The 24309-nt window shown below is 42.8% G+C and overlaps 1 pseudogene across 1 annotated transcript; it reads left to right on the plus strand.

The window, feature by feature from the left end:
* Positions 1 to 5816: 5816 nt before the first annotated feature.
* LOC146812836 (epidermal differentiation-specific protein pseudogene) lies at positions 5817 to 24309 on the plus strand (annotated as a pseudogene). The gene is made up of 3 exons (XR_014966918.1): positions 5817 to 5848; positions 8230 to 8292; positions 21395 to 24309. The product of XR_014966918.1 is annotated as an epidermal differentiation-specific protein pseudogene (transcript).

Genomic DNA, 24309 nt, shown 5'->3' on the forward strand with positions numbered 1-24309 from the left:
AATACAGCATTCCTGGAAGAGTGAATGAGTAGGCATGGGCAAAGTTAATAGGTACCTCTATTTATGGAATTGCTTCTCCATTGATAGTTGAGTTTTGAGTATGTTTGTGTTTATAGATGTGAGAATGTTGGATGAGGCTTAAATGGATGGAGGAGTGGATGATCAACTGAGAGCAGAGGTCAATGAATCATGAACACACTGTCATGCATTCATCCTACCACCCTTCCATGCACACTCCTTGTCCATCCATAAACTCATCTTTTCAGGCAGCCATCAATCCATGAACTCAGTAATCCATTAAAGCATCCAACTCCCAATCACCATTGCCCCAAAATTACCACTTACCCCTAAGCTGGACCGTCCCCATATCGTATGGCCTCCTCCATCAACCACATCTGGGCCCTAACATCACCCAAGTCTGGGTGCAACATGTCTTGAGCTCCAGGGACCTGGGAGCAACAATCGCCTAGACAAGGCCCAGTAAACAATTGACCATTGTTTATTTTATTTAGTCATTTATGAATTTATGGAGCATATGGTTACCCAGAAAGGTGTCCTGGACTGGCATCGTTAAGCAAGCACAATGATCATGGGCTCAGAGAATTAAAGGTAGAGAATTCCAGTATGGAGACATAAGCTGCAAAACTGAGAATTCTCTATCAGACGGTAGAGGAAGAAAGAGGAGAATAAGTGAGACTATAATATATCATTAGGTCCCGCAGGTTCTGCCTTGCCTTAGATCACAAAGCATGTCAGGAGTCCCATCTTGAAGTTGACATCTCACTCTGGCACTGTTTTGATAAGTAGAATCACGGCTGGACTTCAAAATCCAGATCCTGTGACAGTCCCACTTCCCACATGTTTGCCAGAGGATCTGAGAGTCTGGCAAGAAAATGTCAGCCATTTTCGATTAGATTTTATCCAAACAACACCCAGGACTGGCATCACTGCCTGTCTTTAGGTAACTTAGCTGTGAACATTCTTGTAAGACTACGGTTAGGCTACCTGAATGCAGTGTACTTCTCGAAGAGTTTTGAATGCAGGAATGGACACTTGGGGGCAAATTTACAAGCCCCTTGCGACACATTTACGCCGCTGTTGCGCCACTTCTGTGACGCAGCAGCGGCGTACACCATGCGCCATGTTGCTCCTTATTTACAGCGTGACGCATCTAGGGAGATGCGTCACGTTGTAAAGCCCTGCGCTACATTAAACCTGCGTTATGTTTAATGTATGCAGGGTGGGCGTTCCGTCGGAAAAGTGACGCAGTGAAATCTACAAGATTTCACTGAGTCACTTTTCCGACGCTGCTGCGTCAAAACCCTGCGCCTGCCTGAAGCAGGCGTAAGGCGTTACGCAGCATGTTAGGTATGGGCAGCCCCTGAGTATTGCTGGAGGTGCGTCGCGCTTGCAACACAACTCAAGCAATTCGCCGCCCTTGCGGCGCATCTGTAGTGGCGCAAGGGTAGACTTGCGTGACGCATCTTACCTGGCGCATCCCTGCTGATATGCAGGGATGCACAAGTCCTTGTAAATCTGCCCTTCTGACTCCAGATGTACCAAATAACGAAAACAAAATAAAGTAGAGTCTTCGGATTGGACAAGGGAGTTTCATACAAATCCTTCAAGGAGACATTTCTAAATGGGGTCAAGAAGTGTTCATTTCCCACTACCTTTGAAATCCTTTGACAAGTGTGTACACAATTTGGCATGAGTTTACATATTTCATTTTCTGTTGGTATGTTAAGGTAAACGCACAGCACCAGTCCAAAATTTCATGCAGACCAGAAAAGGGGTGTACAGTAACAGTAGGGTTAAAAAACACTTCGATTTGTTAATAATGTTGGCACTATTTGGCGGCTTTGCACAAATGTGGAGCTACAGAACTGGTTTTAAAATGTATGTGCAGCTGGTGATTGCCCCCCTGGCAGCTTGGTTGTGTGAAGCGAATCACCATTACACATGACACAAGGCTATGTGCAGCTGTGGTTAGCCTCAAAGTGGTTTTGTGCAACATTCGGCCTGTGGCCAGAACCTTAAGTTAACTCCCTCTGAAGACATCTGAAACCTGTGCAGCATAGAAAGTAGTCTGCTGCATAATGCATAGGCGATTTAATTCATACACTCACTGCTTATATCCACATGACCATCAGTAGAATACTTTTACCTTGTCATATATAAAGAAAACTTTATATGAAGTTATGTTACACCTGAATGCTTTTTTAAAACAAATCCGAAATTTGCGTGAAAAAACACTGTTAAAGATCAGTTATAGTTAAAAAAGATGACATTGGAAAATACATGAAATTCCAAGCTTGGCAAACCACAGTTTGTCACAAATCATAGCTAAAGGCCAAAATGCAACTCTTATGACCTCACAATGTTTAGAACAATAAACAAGAAGACTTTACAGTCATTCCAAAAGTTAACTGTCTGGAAAAATGTCCTGTTTTTTAATGAGATCCTTTATGTTATTTATTAAGTTATATGTTATGCCAAGCGTGAGGTCATAAGCAGCACTTTATTCCTCTGGAAATTCCAATGTATCCATTTTAAAGCAAGTATCCCAGCTTGTCAAATAGTAAATGAACCACTTCAGTTTTACATGTTCATGAGTAGAAAAAGGCACATTTCATTGTTTTCAACTTTGAAACAACATTTTCACTCATCTCTAGCCAATCAATCAATCAAATTGGATTTGTAGAGCGCAGATAATCAGAGCGCGGATAATCACCCATGAGGGTATCCAGGCACTAGGTTTTTGCTGGGATCAGTCAAAGAGCTAGATATCGAGTCATTTTCTGAATTTACGTAGAGAGGATGATGTTTGGAGGTGTAGGTTGTTCCAGGTCCTGACGGTGAGGTAAGAGAAGGAGCGTCCTCTACTCTTTGGCAAATATGGGGAGTGTGAAGAGGGTGAGACAGGTTGAGTGTAGGTGTCTAGAGGCTTTGTGGAAGTTCAGGCGTTGGTTGATGTATGCTGGTCCTTGGTCATGGAGGGATTTGTAGACGTGTGTTAACATCCTGATTTGGAATCTTTTCTGAATGGGGAGCCAGTGGAGGTTCCTGAGGTACAGGGTGAAATTGGTCAATTTGGGGAGGTCAACGATGATTTTGCAGCTGGGTTCTATATCGGTTGGAGTCTCTTCAGGAGTTGGGTGGGGAGTTCTGCGTGGATTGCGATGCCGTAGTCCGTCTGGCCGGGACTAGGGTTTGAGCGACGGCCTTCCTGGTGCAGACTGGGAGCCATTTGAAGTTCTTTCGAGTATGGGGAGGATGTGGAAGCAGGCAGAGGAGACTGCATTAATCTGACATTTCATGGTGAGTTTGCTGCTCAGGTAATGCCGAGGTTGTGGGCATGGTCTGTAGGTGTGGTTCAGAGAATGGACGACCACCAGTTGTCGCTCCACGGGGAGGTTTTTTTCCAAACAATTCAGCACTTAGGTCTTGTCTATGTTGAGCTTTAGGCAGATGGTCTTTATCCAGTTGACAATGCTCATAATACAATTGTGGAAGTTGGTCCTGGTGGTGATGGGGTCTTCTAAGAGCAAGAGGATGAGCTGGGTGTCTTCTGTGTAGGTTACAGTGTTAAGGGTGTGGGTTCTGACGATGTCAGCCAGGGGTGTCATGTACATGTTGACCAGGGTGGGACTGAGTGATGAGCCTTGTGGGACTCTGCGGATGATGCCCCTGGGTTCTAAAGCGAAGCGGGGTAAGCAAATCCTTTTGGTTACTCCTGTGAGAGAGGACCTGAAGCATTTTAGGACGTCTCTCAGGATCTAATGTGGCAGAGTCTTTTGAGGAGGGTGTGGTGAAATACAGATCAGAGCCGCTGTCCCTCGGTGGTCAAGGAGGGACCTGATGATGTCTGTAGTGGCAATCAGGGCTGTCTTGGTGCTGTGGTCAGCGCAGAACCCAGATTAGGAGGTGTCCAGTAGATTTTTGCTCTCCGGGCCTTCGGTGTGTTAGCAATTAATGGCCTTCTCAAGGACTCCAGGGTGTCGTAGAGTTCCTGGAAGGGAAGACGGTGTTCTCAGTGGCTGAAAGGCAGGAGAACCCTTCGATGATTTTGAACTGCTGTGGTTGGAGCTGACTTCAGTGGGGTCCATCAAGGAGCATCTTTTCGTGTCTTCTAGACATTGAGGGTATATGTTGAGGGCTCACTTGAAGGTTACTTAGCCTAGTCTGTGGGATCTTTCCTGGTGTGCCATCATTTTACTAGGCATTTGCAGTGATGAGGTGTAGCAGCCCCATTTTTGCTGCCTGTCTAGGAGGCCTGGATTCTAGCCTAGGCTTCCCCACTTCATTAGGTTGAATGTACCTTTTTAAACTGCATCAGTCCAAACTGTCAGTTGACCCCTCTTCCACGGAAGGGGTTTAAGCTGAGACCGATATTAAATGCTGTATGGCATTAGACTCACACATTTCTTTACAGTTGAGTACTCTTGAGAATGGCTGTGCTACTTTTGACAGAGGCTGGGTTGGACACAAACCAGCATTCCCTCTTGCTTGGATGTGGGACAAAAATGGGATTGATCACATTGGTGCAGCACTAGTATCCCGTATCACATGCTGAGTTTCTCTTTGCACTGGACCTTACCTGTAAGGAGGAGCATCACAGGTTCCACCAGTAGCGGTCAATGCAACCTCCAGGTGTCAGGGTTGGAATGCATTCTGAAGCCTTCATACCTTCTGTTCCAGTGGTGACTGCTGCTACCATATCTGACCTTTGACCCCCAGAAGCACTGCCAAAGGGAACAGGTCTAGCATTAAGCTGCTGATGTCTGCAAACACAGGCATGCACAAAGGAGCTCAGGCTGTTTGTGCTGAATCTTTGTGCAACCGGTGTATATCTGTGCTTGCTATGTAAACCTGTATGTGGCAATGTCAATGATATTTCTATAGCTCTTACTACCTGGATGGAGCCTTTTTTTGTGAACTCAGCGGCTGAAGGAAATAAAGACAGATGGTTGTAAATCCCTTTCTGTGGTCTGGATCAGCAGGAGGTTAGTGGCCAGTATTCGTAGCTGATGTTGTCATTTACCATTGATGTCCCAGGGATCAAGATACTATTTAATTTCAATTCACTAACTAAATGACTCCCTTGACTCTGTAAGGGAAAGACAGATATCTTTTAAGCAGACTAGGTGGCGGATTTAAAAGAAGGTGTCATGGGATGAAAAACCTAAATTCACTTAGAGACTCATGTCACCCCAAAAAGGTGTTCTGATGACTCCATGTGCAAAAGGTGTCACCAGGACACAGAGTGACCATATGCAGGCAAAGTGTCTGATGAATGGTTCTGGAAAGCTGCCCATCATACAACCCATGTGGTCTTCTAACTTAAAGATTTAATCTTTTATTAACTTAAAATTTAAATATAAATATTTAAACTTGCATAGCACGTTCACCCTGTGGTAGGGAGAACCGACCACGTATTTGATATAATACTTGCATCAATCGCTCACCAAGATCAGGAGCTCAATCTGTGCAGCTAGTCGTGAAAGGTCTCTCACACGTCACCAGTTCCTGCTGATCCACGTTTGTCTAAACCGAACCAGTTCTGTGACATCGTCTCAGCACATTGGACGGGGTTGGTTTATTCACACTTGTGACTTTAAGAATGTATTCTGTCTGCCTGAAGAGATGTGCTTATATTTGCATTTTTAGACATTTCAAGGAATGCTTAGAAACTGAATCGATTAGAGAGTTGCTTAAAACTCAACTGGGGGCTGATTACATATGGAAAATAGTGCCCTGGAGGTCTGGGAGGGGCAGATGCCAGGCCTTATATAGTGGGTGTCTGGAAGGCATGTGCAAGGAGAGACTGAAGAGGGGACATCTGCTGGTGAGTACTGTGCATAGATGCTAGCACTCATTTTTGCGAACTAACATGGTCTGAGAGAGGGTGTAGGTGTGCGGCTTCTATCGTCATTGTGTTATTGTGTTGGTGATGCCCTCTCACTCTGCCTTTACTGCGGCATAAACAAATCAGACACATCACATAAATGCATTTCACATACATCCACATAAGCCTAACTTGCATGTATGCTGACGTACATAAAACTCATGCAAACATACATGCAAATACATATCTGTAAACCCACACACGTCACATATGAATCAAGTTACACAGGTACATGAGTGTGCGCACACATGTACACACATGTATACACACTGACACATACACACAATCACAGATATTGGGAGAATGATTAAACCCCCGTTTTTACTCTATTTACTCCTGTCAGGTAGGCAAATAATAATATGTAGCATGTGCCAATGTATTTACTAATAAGTGATTGTATGCACAATTATGTATATTCTATGTACTTATCACTGAGCAGTGATGAAAATGGGCCAATCAATCCATTGCTTGTCTTAAGATCTTGTGAACACTCACAAACTGGTGAGTTTGTGGACATTCACAAATTACACCCATTCTCATCCTGGATGGGGTCAGAGAATTGCTCCAGCAAAGGGTTGGAGTAAATTCTTCTCCAGGGTGGGACAGCTGATGGAATGTCACCAAACCCCTGTCAGGGACATTGAAACGTAGGGAACGGGATTTATCCAAGAAGAAAATGCTTTCCCCAAGGATATAAATCACACTTTTAACATGCATTGGTAAAGCTAATAGGTCTGGCTATAAAGTGCTAACAACTGCAAACAGCATTTGTAATGTCAGCGTTTGCTTGTGTTAGTGCATTAAAACCAGGTAGACATTGAGCCGCATATATTACAACATTTACTTTGTTGTGCACAATGACATTAGTGCATGTTGTTATACACTTTCTGAAACTAAAAACCACTTGATACAAAGTAATACACTGAACATTACAACACACTTTGATTGTTAAATACTAAGTGGCATCCTCACAGATGACACAAAGTTACACTAACATACACTGCAACACCAATACATGATGTTAATAATAATAATGATGTTGCTGATGCTGCTGTGGATAAAAAGTTGGGAGAACAGAAGAAGTGAGGGAGGGGCCAGGGACCTCCACGTCTCACTCTTGGTGCAGGTAGAGAGAAGGACAGACCAATGCCTATGGGGAACAGGTGACTGGGAGGGTGGGACCTTTAATTGTGTGTGTGCTCATACAAGTGAACACTGAAGTTGGTGTCTGCCCTGTTTTGTGACACTGAAGTGTCACACCAGGTAGGCGCATGGGCAGTTTTGTGACATTGAAGGGTCAAACCAGTGTCAATGGATGTGTGTGTGTTTGTGGTTGACTATAGGTGATTGTAAAGACTGTGACTGAGTGTGGAAAAGTGTGGGTGCGACAAGTGTGAGTTTTTTTCAAATGTTAGCGTGTAATCCAACTCTGAGAGTGCATATGTGGGAATTAGGTGATTGTTTGATTTGTGAATTATGAGTATGAGTAACCGAATATGGCAATGAGTGTGCAAGTAGAAGTATAGTTGAGTGTGCACTGAGCGAGTGACTGTGAACGCCTTCATGAAGGTGTAAGTTAACCCTTCTGTGGATGAGTTCATGAGAGACTCAGTGAATAAGATAGTTAGTGTCAGTGAAATAAATTCATGGTATCCAAGTGTGCATATGTGAAAGTGAGTTAGATGGTCATGTTTGGGCATAATGGAAGCACTCAATCAACTTTTTACCTCACTGGGCAAAGCTTTGATGTATCCCATAAAAAAGGTGCTACAGTGTGAAATGTAGTGAGAGAAGTGGTGAAGGTTAGGAGTACGAATTCAAGTTCTGCTTAGAGGCAGTGACGTAGCAAGGATCCTATGGGCCACAATGCAATGAACAATATTAGAGCCCCAGTCTCTGAGTTTTGTATTACAGCCATTAATTGAGGTGAGTTGAGACCTAGATCCACTGCACCTGCTGCACTACTGTGTAGTAATTCACTCAACAGGATTCAATTAAAGAGTGATTTATTGATCCAAAAGACTACACAGCTGATCATCTGCCAAGTACATCCATGTCCCCAGTCAGTTGAAACAGAGTTGAATCATAACATTCCAAATTCAACAAGATGCAATGACATCACAAACCCAATGACAGCTGTATCAGAGAATGGTAAATGTTACATGAAACTTAGAGCACAGAATATACCATACCGCTAGTACACCTCTGCGTAGAGGTGGTCGTGTGGTGAGGATTCACAAATTAGTTGAGCACTTCCCATGTTTCAGCACGATTCACACAGACTAAAGCGTAATGACCTTTTGTATTATTTTGTGTTATAGGACATACAGACAAGCAGGAAACGCAGATTCCCACTTCCGACAGAGAAATAGAGCTTCACCAAGGTAAATTTATTTCACACATGTTCCCTTTCCAAACCTTAATGAAACTGAGACACATCAAAACCTGTTTTAGTTACATTCTAGTAGAAAAAGAAATTGACAAATGTATTGTTTTCATGTTTCCTTTGTGAGCCCAGTGCATGAATTGTTTTTGCTAGAAGACAGAATCAACAAGTATTAAAATAGCACTTTCATACATTTACCTACGCTTCCTCTTCCTCGTCCCATTCCTTTCGTACATGAGTAATATACCACCTTTACTGCCCCTTGTTCACCCAATCCTAAGCCTTTGTACACCTCCCAACTCCAAGGAGCTCCTCCCACAAACCCCTCTCACTCAGCTGCACGTCCAGTGTCTTTTTTGTGCCATTCCTTTCACTTTCACTGGGGATGCTGGAGACCCCTTTTACAGTAGACAGAGTGAGGGAGAACTCTTTCTTTTAAGGTAAGGAACTATATTTTTCTTTTTAGCTGGAGCAGGCTTTTAGTGTCTCTTCACTGTGACTGGGGACATGTGGCTTGTGAAAGGTGCTCCATTCCAATTTATTTCGATCCAATGTTATTGTAATTGCATTTATATAGTGCTTACTACTCCTGGTGAGGCGTTGAAGTGCTTTTTAACGAGTAGCCCTCTACTCTGGAACCCAAAAGGATTAGTGAGGTGCAGGGGCCCTTTTCTCTGCTCTTGGTAAGTGGTGCATTGCCCACTTGCTCTTTATGTGAATACGTGTGTGGTACACCTGCCTTTGTTCCGTAGCCTCAGTCATTGCACCAGTCTGCTCTTGTATTAGCCACAGGCTGTAGCCCCCTCTTGTTCTATTAAACGCTGGCAGATAGGGCTCAAGCTGGTGCATAGAGCCGCTGTCTTTGCCCTCATGCAGGACTCACCTACTTCCATTCTCGGCCTCGAGGTAGAGAGGCTGGGAGGGGCTTTTAATTTATGGGAGGAGGATGTCTGGGTCACACTTTACATTTTATGTTTTGTTGCATAAATTAAATGTGATCTTATGTTGACTTCCTTGGAGCTCCCTTTAAAATAAAAAGGATGAGAGTTTCTTGAAAGAGGCACACAGTAGCCCATGTAGTCATGTTACTGCGTGCTATGGTTTAGGACCTCGGCACTATGTAAAGGGGATTGGATTTTGTCTGCTTGTTTTCCCTGCTGGAGTACATCAGCCAGCAGATATCTCCATGGTGTTGATCATAGGGGCAGAAGATGTAGGTCCCCTTTATTCTGTGAGAGGAAACCACAATCATGGTCAGGTCACTGACAGCTTTAACCACCAGCGGAACAAGTCCTCTCAGTTTGAGAATTGAACACTAAAGTGAATAAAAAAGACCCAATGATGATGCTTTTCACGTAGCCTATCAGGCAGAAAACCAAGATATAAAGCCCTGCAGGTTTATTGTGAATGAGGGTTTTTAAACAATGAGAACCCAAAAACCCTGGAAATACACAGGGCATGTGATTCATTCTCCTTTGATATTAAGTATACCTGACGGAAGTGGAATGAATCTCAGCTTCTCCCTCCCTCTCTCGATTAAAAGAAAAAGGAAAGCCTGCTGAGGTCAGCAGACCAACATGTCTGTGAATGCTTTTTAATAAACTAATCTTTGTTTTTCTGTTGAAGTACAGCCTTTATTTCCTTTATTGCCTAAGTCAAGCCCGTCTGCGCCTGTCCGCGATCGTACGCGGTCCAGGGCCATACCCCATGCCCCTCGGGATGACCACATACGGTGGAGTAAGCAGGAATTACTTACCTCACGCCGCAATGTTGATGAGTCATGCAAGCATAATCTACGAGTAGAAGACAACATAGGCTGCGAACACTGTCACTTCTCCTATGACCTTGGTAGGAACACGAACAGTACGGACTACATTATGCACTGCGGACTGCTTAATGTACGATCATTAAGGAAACACAAGTTAGACCTATATGATCTACTCACTGAGAAAAAATGGGATCTTGTGTTTCTAACAGAAACGTGGTTAGATAATGATTCTACATCTGATGCCCTTGAGGCACTTCCAGTAGGATATACAATACACAGACAGGACAGACCCATAGGCAGAGGAGGGGGCATTGCAATTGTAATCCGGGAAAGCTTGCAATGCCAACTTGACAGCTCTCCTATCCTGGATAGTGAGGCAGGGAGCTTCACTATTAAAGTGAATAATAGCTACACGCTAAAGGGCATGCTAATCTACAGACCCCCAGGCCCTATAGCCAAGTTTGAGGAAAGTCTGGTTGAAGGCATTATGGAGACCGCTTTATGCAAAGACAAATTTTTGGTACTTGGAGACCTTAATTTACATCTTAATAACCCCTTAGACAGCGTTAGTAAGAATTTCAGTCAGGCATTAGGAGCCCTCCAACTAAATCAAATTGTTAGCGGTCCAACTCATCAGTTGGGTCACCTGCTGGATCCCATATTTGTCAACTGGGGGGAAGTAAAAGCCACGACCCCTATACCCATCCCCTGGTCGGATCACTATTTAGTCCCTTTCACTATTCGTATTCCTGGAAGTAGACCCCCGCAGCCAACAGTATTGTATCACCTCAGGCGGAAATGAGCTACTTTCTCCCAGCCTAAATTCTGCGAGGCACTGACTAAAGGGGGGAGCCCTGGGGGGGATGACGCTGACACGGCCAATACTAATCTTTGCAAACGCATCAATGAGGCACTGGATTGTACAGCTCCTCTTCTAAAAACCAAATCTGGGGGCCGTGTTAAAAAAAATGCCCCATGGTTCAACGATGAATTAAGAGCCTTGAAAACCGCACTGAAGAGAACCGAAAGAGAATGGCGCAGGACTTTCTCCAAAGAATCTAGAGTCACCTACTTGACCGAGAGGCGACTTTACCATGGCCTAATTAGAAAGTCCAAAACAGCATACTATACGTCTAGAATCAGTGAAGCTGGTAATTCAATGAAAGAGCTGTTTTCGCTCTACAAAACTCCTTCGAGCGGAAAATCAGCCACTGTCCCAGACGATTGTTCCCCCGAATCGTGCAATAAAATCGCAGACTTTGTTTCAGAGAAAATAGCCAAAATCTACTTGGCGTTCCCAACGCAGCCTATAACTGGGACAGAATTTGTTGAAAGCCCTAGGGAATGGGGAGATAAACACAGACTGACCCACTTTGTTATCCCACCCCCAGAAAATTTCCTAAAAATTTGTAGATCCGTGAGGTCGGGTTCTCCACGGGACCCTACCACACCTAAACGTCTGGCAGATAGTCTGGTGGTATTAGAACCTTACATCAGACATCTATTAGACGTGTCTTTTAGTACCATGACAGTATCTAAAGACTGGAAAAAGGCGGTGGTTCTACCTCTAAGGAAGAAACCAACCATCAGTTTTGAGAAACTAGAGAACTTGCGTCCAATCTCACTCCTACCATACCTGGCCAAAGTAGCCGAAAAAACAGTCAATCTGCAATTGATGGACTTCGTGGAAAAAGCTGCCTTATTACACGATACTCAATTCGGCTTCCGTCCCCGTCATTCTACAGAGTCTACACTCCTAACAGCGGTGGAGACCCTACGTCAGGGGGCGGATGAGGGTCACACCATGGCCCTCATCCTATTGGACCTGAGTGCAGCATTCGACACTGTAGCTCGCGCCAACTTGCTACAGTGTATGAATAACGGAGGAATATCTGAAGCTGCACTCCAATGGATCCAATCCTTCCTGACTGGGAGAAGCTTCCAAGTCCACCAGGGTGATCACTACTCTAGAGACATAGGATTGGGACAGGGCGTTCCCCAGGGATCGTCCCTGAGCCCAACTTTGTTTAATCTTTATGTCTCTCCGGTGGCTTCGATTGCCGTGAGTCATGGATTGAACATCGTGTCATATGCCGATGACACGCAGTTGGTCATCTCCCTCTCACGTGCACCCGGACTTGCTATGGACGGTTTCAGGGCTTGCATGCAAGATCTTGCAACCTGGATGTCCACCAACTGCCTTAAATTAAACGGCAACAAGACCGAGGTGCTCGTGGTGGGGGGGAGTCCATCTGTTTGGTCGTCGTCATGGTGGCCTCCATGCCTAGGTGAGGCACCTATGCCCCATCAGGAAGTCAAAAACCTTGGTGTATGGCTCGATGCTGACCTGTCTTTTGGACCCCAAATAGACCGAGTGGCGGGTGTCTGTTTCAGCGTTTTAAAAATCCTACGGAAGGTCCTTGCTCTCCTTCCTATGTCCGCCCGGAGAACGCTGGTACATGCCCTCGTGACATTGCGCCTAGACTATGGCAACCTATTGTACTTGGGAGCCACCTGCAAGGCAATAAACCGCCTCCAGGTATTGCAGAATGCGGCAGCCTGCCTCATCCTAAAAACCCCAAAAAGATCGGATTCTAAAGCTGCCCTTCAGACTCTCCACTGGTTGCCAGTGAGAAGCAGAGTGGAATTTAAAGCCCTCTGTACCTGTCACCGTATTCTTGCTAGGAAAGCGCCTACACCACTTCAGAACCTAGTTACCAAGTATGTACCATCACGCGCTCTGCGCTCTTCACACGGAGGTCTACTTGTGGTCCCTAGGGTCAGAAGGGCCCGCATGGGTGGACGCTCTTTTCGCCATTTGGCAGCGAAGCGCTGGAACGCCCTGCCTCTTAATCTCCGCCTAGACCCATCGGAATCCAGCTTCCGGAAGAACTTAAAAACACACCTATTTTCAAGATAATCGGGCTCACTCCTCACTACTGCTCTGAGTTTTTCAGTTGTAGCGCGGGGACACGCTTCCTAGCGTAACCAAGCGCTTTATAAGCCTCCCTTAATAATAATAATTAAAGGCAAATAGGATGTTCTTCAAAAGTGAATCAACCAGGTTTGTAGCTGTTATCATTGGCCTGTCACAATAACCAAATGAGGCCTCCCGTACTGAGCATAAGATCTCTCACAAGGCAATAACCAGGGATACAGTCATCCATTTCTACCGTAGACAAAATTACAGTTGGCAAAGCAAAACTATCTCTCCTATGAGGACCTAGCAAGGATTCTGACAGTGCAAATCTACTATACCCACGGTGTGCACCAAAACGCATTCCTACTATAGTAATCTGTGATAATCCAGGTAACAAAATGTCTATCTGTAGGTTTTTATTCAGAGTAATAGAGATCCACCTTTAAATGCTATTGACTTTAACATATGCTTTTCACAATCAATATGATAGGCCCACTAACTATTTTAATAAGCAATCAGGGGAGCAATCAGACATATAGCCTTCGTCATTGGTTTGTCAGCTCAAGACCTTTGTTCTGAGTATAAGCTTTCCAAAAACCAACCAACTGTTATACAATCATAAAAATAGAATAGTATACAAAATTACAGTTGGCAAAGCAAAATCCTCTCTCTCCTAAAAATATCCGTTTCTCAATAATTATGGCAGGTCTAGTGCCTTTACATAATGTTTCGTAAGAAACAGATCAGGCCAATAGCCATGATCACTGGCTTGCACCATAATCAACTCCCCACTGCTTTGACACAAGCCAATAATTACAAAACAAGGAGTATTTTTAATGGGAGAACACACATTCAGCCCAATCGAGACCTGTACTCAGGGAAACTAACATGTTAGTGGAGGCTAAACTGCTCTCAATGTAAGACTCTGAAAGCCCTCTTTTGTTAATCCCATAAAACCAGGCAACAGTTACACTGTCATCCGACCTAAAGATCTATGTACATTAGTGTATATCTGGGCTCTTAAAACTTAAATCTATGACTGCACTCCTCACACCTGTGCTGCCACTAGAGAAAACAAACACTGTAAATTATCTAGGTATCTAAGACACCTTCATGGCATTACAATGTCATATATGTGTTCCTGGCAGGCAGGAGGATAAATAGCATGTTTTTCTGGAAGCACACAACTTCTGCCCAATCAAAACATGTACTCCCAGCTAACAAGATGTGAGTGGAGCCAAAGCGACTCTTCTGTTAGGGCTTCTCCAGCTCTTTGTTTAGGTTGATCGCTTAATGTCTGATAATCTGTTGTGCCGTCAAGCTAGACCTAAAAGGGTCTCCTCTGCTACCTGGGGACCAACTGAAATGTCCAGTAGAGGAAACAAAATGAAATAAAAGGGCTACCTCTGGAGTCGCTAAAGTCTACTGAAGGGAAAACATGAATTATAAAGCACAGTAGCTATGTTCCTTCTTTTAGAGGCAGCACACAGCTTCATCCAATCAAATCATGTACTCCTGGCTCCCAAGATGTGGGCAGAGACAAAACCCCTCTCTCCTGGTGGATCTCACACAATTGTCTGGCGATCATGAAAAGTTCAATTGGACAGCCGTGTTCCCTTTACGTCATGCTCAATTTTACCATGTGTATCGAAAAGTATTGTTGAATAGGATGCCTGGAAATCTTATGCTAAAACAGTTTTCTAGTACCAATAGTTGTCGATTCCAAAAAGCAGAAAATCTGTAACTGTTCTTATGAGTACAATTATGGCTGCAGATTTCCTAATTCTGATGAATTGAGACAATGTGTTGATGCATGTTGTATTTCTGAGATTGGCATGAAGTAAAATGGAGTCCATGAAAAGTTGCATTATAAGCACACATTCAATTTTGGGGCTGCGTAATACACAGACTCTGTGTAAGCACACACGGTTTCACTTTCACATTAACACATGCAAAGACCCTTGCATTGACACAAGCAAAGACCCACATACACAAGCACTACTCAGAAAAACAATACCACATAAACACATACAGCAAACTGGCTAAGAAATTCACAGGCCACAAAGGGCATAACAGGATTCAGACTTTGGGGGTGGAAGGCTAACACTTGAATTAGTGGGTCCATCAACACGCCCATCTTCAGAATCCTTTTGAGACCAAGTCAAAATTACTTATGGGGCGTCTATTCTGGTACAATGTGAATGTCAAATAGAAAATTCTCAATCAAATACGGCAACTTACAGTAGTCTCAATGAAATAGATATTTTACCAAAGAAGTTTGGGAAAGTGAGAAACCTGAGAGTGGAAGATATTTACACTAGAGTAAATAGCTGCAAACTTCAATATTGTGTGGTCATGCCTTTGGAGGGTTACATGCATTCGATATCAAAAAAGCGAAAGAAATGAATCTGTAATGTAACTGCTGCTCATTTAAAGTTCTCCAATACATTTGGGTCGAGTTTGCAGTATGTATGTAAAAAGAAAATCAAAATAGTATTGATGAGATGTGGAGGAAAGTAGAAAAAGGGAAAAAAAACTCTGCATTTACAAGTTTTCTAATTTTTGAGAGATTGAGGAACAAAACAAGCATGAACTTCAGCCATCCTCTTATTTATATGTTGGTAAGAGAAATCAGGAAATGTAGACATATCTTCAAGACAACAGTTATAGTCCGGAACATCATTCCATGAAATATCAAATGTCCTCAATAAAATCTGAAAATAAAGAAAATGTAAATAATGAGCATATAATATCAAGTGGCTGCAATATCGTGACCACAATATTGAGAAGACAAGTGCATATGCTAAGTTTAGATTTACTATTCATAACTCCAAATCTATATCCCTTTACTATATAAATATCGAGAACTAAAATATTGATATTTTAGTCCTCGATATTTTGGTCACATATTCTATACTTGATTTCCTGGATCTAGTCTACACCCATGTTTACCATGCAACAAAGTGGGTGGTTTGGATCCCACTTTTACAGCTTAGAAAATGTTCTTTCTAGGATGTACTCCAGACAAGCCTTTCTGTAGAATGAGGCATCCCACAGCAGCTTGTTCTACATCCTGGGGCACCTACAACAGATGCACAAAGTGGTGTACTGTTTCTGCACCTCATGTCGCCTGCCAAGGTAAAGGATTAACCAGGAAAAGACAACTGGGTAGGCTTAACATAGAGACTTCCTCACCTTTAACCAGAGTCTTCAGTTGCACCCTTCACACCTGCAATCCACCAATTGCCAGTACTCAGAAGACTAATCAGCAACAGCATCTTGCTATCGAAAAGGCCTTCTTGGGATAACTAAAGGAGCATTGTCTCCACACCCCTCACTTCACTGTCCCAGTCTTCCCACTCCACCTGCAGGAATATAAGCTATCCACTTCGACTGTCTGGGAATACAGTTGTCACCTTCCATTTTGTGGAAGGACAGGTCAGGGGTATTCAAAAAGCATACCACTGACCTCCACTACTCTAGTTCACTCAAACACAAAATGCAGTTGCTACATTAGTGTCACACACCAACAAGCTGGGTGTTAGCGCAAATGCTTCTAATGTTTTTGTTAAATCTGTATCATCATACTCATAATTCCACTCGCTACAAAAACAATCATGTGGGGGAGGGATGAATGAGAATACAGGAGAGAATAACAGGGGGACGATAACCAATGCGAAAGAGGGAAGAGATTGGTGAATAGTTAAGTTAGGAAAGTAATGAAAGAGTTAAGTTGAGAGAGATTCAAAATCATGACAGGAAAAGAAAAAGAAAGAGGGACAGAAGAGAGGGGAATGTTGGGTGGTCCAGAAGAGATGGTGTAAAAAGACCTCTGTGAGATGTGAGATTGCATGTGGAACAATTCATAAATGTAAACTTAGACCTGAAGACCTGAAGTCTAAGTTTAGGCCTGAAGTATAAGGGCCATATGCAAAAATGTCAACTTAGACTTCAGGTTTAAGATTGGCTTTGTGAATGGGCCCTTAGACTTCAAGTCTAAACTTAGACTTCAGGGCTAAACTTAAACCTCAGGGCTAAGTTTACCTTTGTGAATTGGGGCCAGGGTATCTTTCTGCCTTCAGAGTGACATTGTAGCTAATGTGGCTGTAAGGTGAAGGGAGACAGCCCTACCACTTTGAAGATACGGCTTCCCAAAACCACCAGTTATCAATAGTCTATGAAGTTCAACCAGGAGTGACTAGTTGCGAAAAAAAACTGAGAGGCGCAGCTTCCCCGAAACAATTAATGAAGATCTAGTGGGTCTATCGAGGTGCATCATAGGTGTAAGCAACATAAAGTAGTGTCTTTTTAAAACCACCAAGGTTATAGTTCTTATGAGGTTCATAGGGGCCAACCAGGAAGATGCAAAAGCACAACCCCCTAAGAGACACAGGTTTCAAGACCCACCAGCTAATAATCGTATATCAGGTCTACCTAGAAGCATAGCAGCCCCCAGAAACTGATAGGCAAACAGATAATTGAGGGTTATAGACACAAATCAGACACAGTAGTATGTAGGAAAGTACATAGGAAAAAATGAATATCCAAGAAGTGGATTATGGGTCTTCATCAGGTGAGTGTTCTTCAGGGTCAGAGACCCTGGTCAACTGCCAAAGAATGTATCTGTTTGCTTCCATCTCCCTAGTAAACAGTGGAGATTGTGCAAGTGTGAGTTTGAGAAGGTGAGGTGGAAGGCTCCAAAGTGCAGCTTAGTCACCTGGCCTCAGGGCAGGATTAATCTAACAGGCTGAAAAGTAGCACTGATCCTGGCTGAGAACCTTCAAAACCAAATTACACATAGATATTGGCAGTGTGACATAGTTCTCGATCACAGTACAAGTTAGACACTGGTTTTATGCTCAAATTACTAGAGGACTAGAAATGTGGATGGTAACACAACCTGGGCTACCATCTTTGACAATTGTCACATGTTTAAAGTAGGTTTAGTAATTCAGCAAACTTGGTCTATTTATGTAAATAATAAAGTGTATGGATGAAAACACTGTAAGAACATTCAGTTATATGTGAGCTAACACTCAATTGAAAGCTTGGACAAATTATTTGACAGTGCACAGTAGGTCTTTTCCCAAACAAAAGTGGAAGCTATAATGGCATGTAATTAATGTTAGTAAATGAATACTTTCTGGTGTTGCACATCTGCATTTGATGATTTGGGTTTAACTACTGTTAAATTTCAGGAGTTTGCTTTCGAGAATTTTCCAGTGATCTTGTCCAATCCTGTCACTTCCTGATACCATTATTCCTTATGGGCTCTTTGTAATCTACACTTTTAACAAACCCTGAATCAACTGGTTTAACTGAAAAAACTTTATATGTGAGTGTTTTAAATCATTAGGAAATTAATCTCTTAGTCCGAAAATAAATTTTCTGCACAAAGGCATCAAAATATATGCCAGCATACTGCTCCGGGAATTATTGCTATGATCCTGTGTGAAAAGGCTTACTACCCTTCTATCAAAAAGGCGTTCATGAAAGAGGGTCTATGGTGGACAACATACTTGTCCTCCCATACCTTGCCCATGAAGCAGCAACACATAATTCAACGCTGCTGTTTGTTTGTTTGTTTCATCAACTACTCAGCAGAATTCGAAAGAGTTGCCCAGAACATCTTTGGTAGGGGTTATTGGGTTGGAACATTTATACAAATTGCTATGAGCAATCATGTCCTTATAAGGCAAGACCTGAGTACGAGTTAAACTTATGGGGCAGATGGCCAATGCCAAGAGTGACACTGACCGAGGTCTGAAACAGAGCTATGTGCTGGAGCCAATGCTATTCAATCTTTATACTGCGGATCTAGACCCAGCCTTAGTAGGAGCCAATCTAGTCACCCCTAAAATTGGACACTGGAGAATTCCACTCATACAGTATGCCGGTGATCTAGTACTTTTCGACCATGCAAAATCTGGTTTGAAAAAAGCACTCAATGCACTGAACATATACAATTTCAGGAATGAGCTTGTGGCTAATGGGAGCTAAATAAAAGTAGAACGTTTCTGGAGATGTCCTAAGAAGAGGCTTACCAGTTGCAGCCACTAAGTTTGGACTGTGTTCAACATTATATCTATTTAGGAGCATGGCTATGTGAAACTGGGAGGCCGGCTTTTCAGCTAAACAAAATGATAAGCAAAGTAATAATGGCAACATATGCCTTGTGAATATGAAACCTGATATTTGACATCCCCACAACTACAGCCATTGGTAGGGTGGTTCGTGCCAAACTTCTCCCCGCCCTCAACTCTGCTCAGGAAGCATTTCCCCGCATGATGGGCACTGCCCTAGAAAAGATCCAGTGCACAGCCTACAAGAAGTTATTCCACTTCCCATCTCACACAAGGAATACCTTGATAGGCTTGGACATCAAAACCTGGAAAGCTGGGCAATTCTTGCAACATTCTATATTCAGGCAACGGCTGCCCCCAACAACACCATGAAGGCCCTAATAGAAACAATTTTTACATCTACAAACAAGCCCAGGTCCAATAATCTGGTGGTATCTAAAGAATATGTACAACTTGCAGGGAAGAACTGGGACAATAATTTGATTAATTATACTTGCATTAAAACCGCAATAAAAGACAATTGTTCAATTGTTCATTAGAAGTAGACATGGAAGCTCTTCATGACTGGGCTCCTCGTGAGTCAATAATGGAACCAAAACTGCCCAAGTCAGCCAAGTCCCATCTCCATCAAGCAGTAGAAAAGCACATTTTCAAATATATTCTATTGGCCAGATTAGTCCTGCTTCCAATCAGAGAATTGAACCCAACTTGGAAATAACTTGATAATATCAACAGTTGTAGACAATGTAACTGGAGAAGAGAATCCTTGGCACACATAATTCTCTGCTGTCCGGCATTGCAACATCCCCGCTGGCTCCTACCGATGCCTTCTTACAGCATTGTATTCCGTCAGCCAAAGAGTCCGTCCCTCTTTTGTACACCCTGCAGTCAGTGGCAGACAAGGCCAAGTTTGGGGAAATTTGTAAAACAAGCCCGAAACTTATTAAAGAAGTAGTCTACAGCCTTCACAACTTGCGATTCATCCACGACTGTGGGTAACGTGAAATGGGCTTTACATTGAAGTAACAAACTTTGACTAACCCTGTCACTGGGTTTCCAGAAAATGCTGAACTTTGTATCTGAATGATATAGACCTCAATTTGCTACATTCAACTGGTACTTTATCCGCTTTGGTCCCCTATCAGCCATCATGACCAGCCTGATCTGGAGATGTCTTAGCCCACAAGAATACTTATGTGGCTGGCCGCACTTTGCCAGCAACTCTCTCCGAGGCACATAGCATCTTAACTATAAGGCCAGTTGTTGCAACAGATCTTGATAAATTCTGCTGCCACGGCCCACAAATTGTAGAACTTTAGTGCCTTCAGTATAGACCTGTCGCCACGTAATTGCCATTTTATCAAAAGTACCTTTTCATGCACTGCACTTTGCACGTTGGCTCTATGGGTGGTGTTATCATGCCCAGTAAGATCTTTAGCCGTACTCTCCCAGGCATGTGTAGCCTCTGTATATGACTCCTCATTAAGCCATCTGCACTTTACGAAATGAACTTTTTTAGACACTACACTTTTCATTTTTGGGTTGTGTCATTATGCCCAGTATGACCTTGAGTCGTACTCTCCTAGGCACATCAGCACCTTATTTATAAGGCCTCGAAAATTGTAGACCCAGGGTCATTTCCATATGTAACATTTTATTATATTTTCTGCAATTAAAAATCAAATACATAAAAACAAATTCCTTCAGGCAGTGTACTTTGAACTTTAGCTTTATGGGTTGTGTTATTATGCCCAGCAAGATCCTGAGCCATCTGTGCCCTATAAAACACAAACCTTGTGCAGTTTCTGCATATGATTCTTCATTATGTAATCTGCACTTCATCTCTAGGCTTGGTATTTTGCACCTTAGCCCTATACTTCAGCTGGACACTACCTGTCAGTACTCTTTACACGTTAACGTCCCGAGTCCTGTGGAATTTAGAATTACTACCATCCACACCATCATGACATGCTACATGTACGTCCTTAGTATGCACTCTCATTCTTTAATGATTTTAAGGAAAAAGGGGAAGCTGTTGTGATCCGAAATTTTTAATAAACTGCATTAAAGTTTTGTTTTATTCATATAGTGCTGTAAAATGTGTTCTCATATAGGAAAGTTATTTTAGGAGGGTTTATTGCTCTGTTCTATCACACTGATATTTGTGGTTTATGTAATTCATAAATAGTTTAAGTAATCTTATAATAATCTGAACATTGGCATCAAAAAATATACCTTCTTTCCTTTTAAGAGAGGAGCCTGTGCTTTGAGTTTTCACACAATCACTTATGATGTTTCTCCACTGACCAGCTGTTGTTTTGTATCACAGGATCAGCTACAGAAAACACATTGAAAACTTCATAGCTGATCACCATGAACACCATCACTGTCTATGAACATCCCAAGTTCCAGGGGCTCAGTAGGACCTATAAGGCAGATGTTGTGAGTCTGGTAACAGAGAGCTTCGGAGACTGCATCTCATCGGTGAAGGTGGTGGGGCAGCCATGGATAATGTACGAGCATCCGAACTATCAAGGATGGTTCATTGTCCTAGAGGAGGGAGAACATCCGGCGCTTGAAATGAATGACAAGGCATCTTCTCTGAAGATGATCACTGACGACCTGACCAATCCAAAGATCACAGTCTATGAGCATCCCAATGCCTCTGGTAGTCAATCAGTTATGACTCAAGAGACCAATCTATCGTTTGGAAGCATGAATGATAAGATATCCTCCCACAGAGTCCAGAGTGGAGCATGGCTTCTATACGAGAATCCAAATAGAGGAGGGAGGTATATTTTAGCCAGGGCTGGTGAATATCTGGCAAACTACTGTGATGTTGGTTTAAACGATCAAGTATCCCATGTGTATCCGCTGCGCCGTGGGAAACCCTCTGTCACCGCCACACTTCTATGGGACAAGAAAAAGACAGAGAGTGAAAAGAACATCCAGGCAGATCAGTATTTTTACGTCAACAACACAGACAGTGAGCAAGAGTTCACTGCTGCTTCTTGCAAAGAGTATGAGAAATATGTCTCCCATAGCTTTGAATTCAGCAATGAGTCTTCAATCACGGTGGGTGCCTCATTCACCTTGCTAGGAGTGGTCAATATTGCGGCAGAGGTGTCCAACACCTTCTCAGTGAAGAAAGATGAGGTTCAGGCATTCACCACGAGGAAGAAGGCAGAGTTAAGTTTGCCGATGAAGGTACCACCACGCACAAAAATAACAGTCAGTTTCATGAGCAAGGAGGTGACCATCTCAGTTCCAGTGGAGCTAAAGATTTTCCAGGGGAGTAAGACGGTGACCGAATATGGCACATACCACTGTGAGTCTGGCACAGATATCTACATAGATGTGCAATCTGGTCCCATTAGTAAATAGTTGTACCTGCCACACCTTCTTGTTAGGGGCTATGCCTCAACATTGATTTGCTATTCTTTGATTGATTATGCTTTTTTTTAAACTGAGAAATCTTTATATGATTCTTTTAGGGATTCCATTTTCACACAGCCTTTTTCACAAAAGATAATTAGCTAGCAGGAAGTCATCCTGGGGCCCAACCAATGCTCAATGCCATAAAATTCGTTTTTCTGGTAGGTTAACAATGAGCGCTGACCCCTTACAAGAATGTCATCAAATGGCATGTATGGACTTGGTCACTGGTTATCATTGATACATAGCAGTAAAACTGTATCCTCGAGTCAGAAAGACAAGGCTGTACTCTAAACACTCAATGGCAGCCACAGGGGCACCGATGCACGACTGAGTGTTTTATACTTAAGGCTGTGCTGTGATTGGCCAGTGTGCATGTCTGTTGCACTTCAAGCTGACTGCGTACGGCAGTGATTCACTTGTCTCTGCAGGTGAGAAGGCTGCAGCCATTGCTGTGCCATACCTTGTTACTGATGTTTCCTGCTGCATCAGTGTCTGTCTGCTCTCAGCAGACATTCTGCTAAGACAATACTCTGGCCGTTTTGTGTCATTGCAGCAACACTGTCTGTTTTGTACAGCACATAGCATAACTACACACTATATATATATATATATATATATATATATATATCATAAGCATCTCTGCTTAAAAGATCTCTGTCTGAAATCTTGTCCAAATCAAACTAATTATTACCCTAGATCCTAATTGCCAGAGCTGCACATGTGTTGTTCTGCTGTCCACAGGACATGTGCTAAATCCATAATCTGGCTTTGTGTTACTGCTTCTCTGGAGTTGAACTTTTGACCCAATAGCCTCAGTTGATGTACAATATGATAGATCACTGGGTGCTTTGCTCAATGTTTTTTGTATCAGCCAAATACTAGATCTAAGAGCATAAGTCTCTGGGCGAGTAGTACCATCTCTATGGTTTTCATTATCAGAAGAGCACACTTGCAAAATTTGAGTCCAATTCACAAAGAATGGCCTTAAAATGTACTCGAAGATTTACACCTACATTCAAGTGTAAATTTACAACTTTCTTTATGCTTAAATGTTGCCAGGAATATGCATGGTCCAGGTATAGGTTCTCCATTCATTGGAAGGTCATGTGACATTCACAGAAAGATCCCATTCCTCTGCAGAGTTACCCATAGCAGAGAAATCTACACTAAGGTAATAGGAGCCCCTGTGCAAATACATATTTTTCTTCAATCCTTGGAAACAGTACTTGTCCTACAATCCCAGCAAATTTCCAGATGCAAATTCATCTTCTTTCCTGGCTGATCTACAACTCTTTCCAGGCAAGAAAGGGGAAGAAGAAGAACTTGTGAATGCCCACAAACATCACTAACCATGCCTTGGAATGCCCAGTTCCCACCCTTGAGCAGAATATAAGGCTGCGCAGGATGCTAATAGGTTAATGCCTGCCTGGAATCACTTTATGAGTTCCTAGCAGGTGCAACTGAAGTACATTAACATGTGTCAATATTCATCCAATCAATATACAGTGGCATAACAAGGTCACCATAGGGTCCTAATGCAAGCATCAAAAATGCCGCCCTTTGTGGAAATACAACACTGTGATATTTCTGCTGCACCGTTGGTAGCTACATTCCTGAATGGAGAAACAAGTGCTGTTGTACTGGATTACTGGACTTTAGATTGTTTGTCATTTTTTGCTCATTATATTAGATTTTAGATGGTATAAGTAAAATATGTCTGCACTGCTTTTAAATCTAAAAAAATAACCCCCCATTAAATGAAATAAACAAAGTTAATTTTTGTGCATGTGTGTGAATTAAGGATTA

Source organism: Triturus cristatus, chromosome 7, assembly GCF_964204655.1.
Source record: "Triturus cristatus chromosome 7, aTriCri1.1, whole genome shotgun sequence".
NCBI classification, from domain to species: domain Eukaryota; kingdom Metazoa; phylum Chordata; class Amphibia; order Caudata; family Salamandridae; genus Triturus; species Triturus cristatus.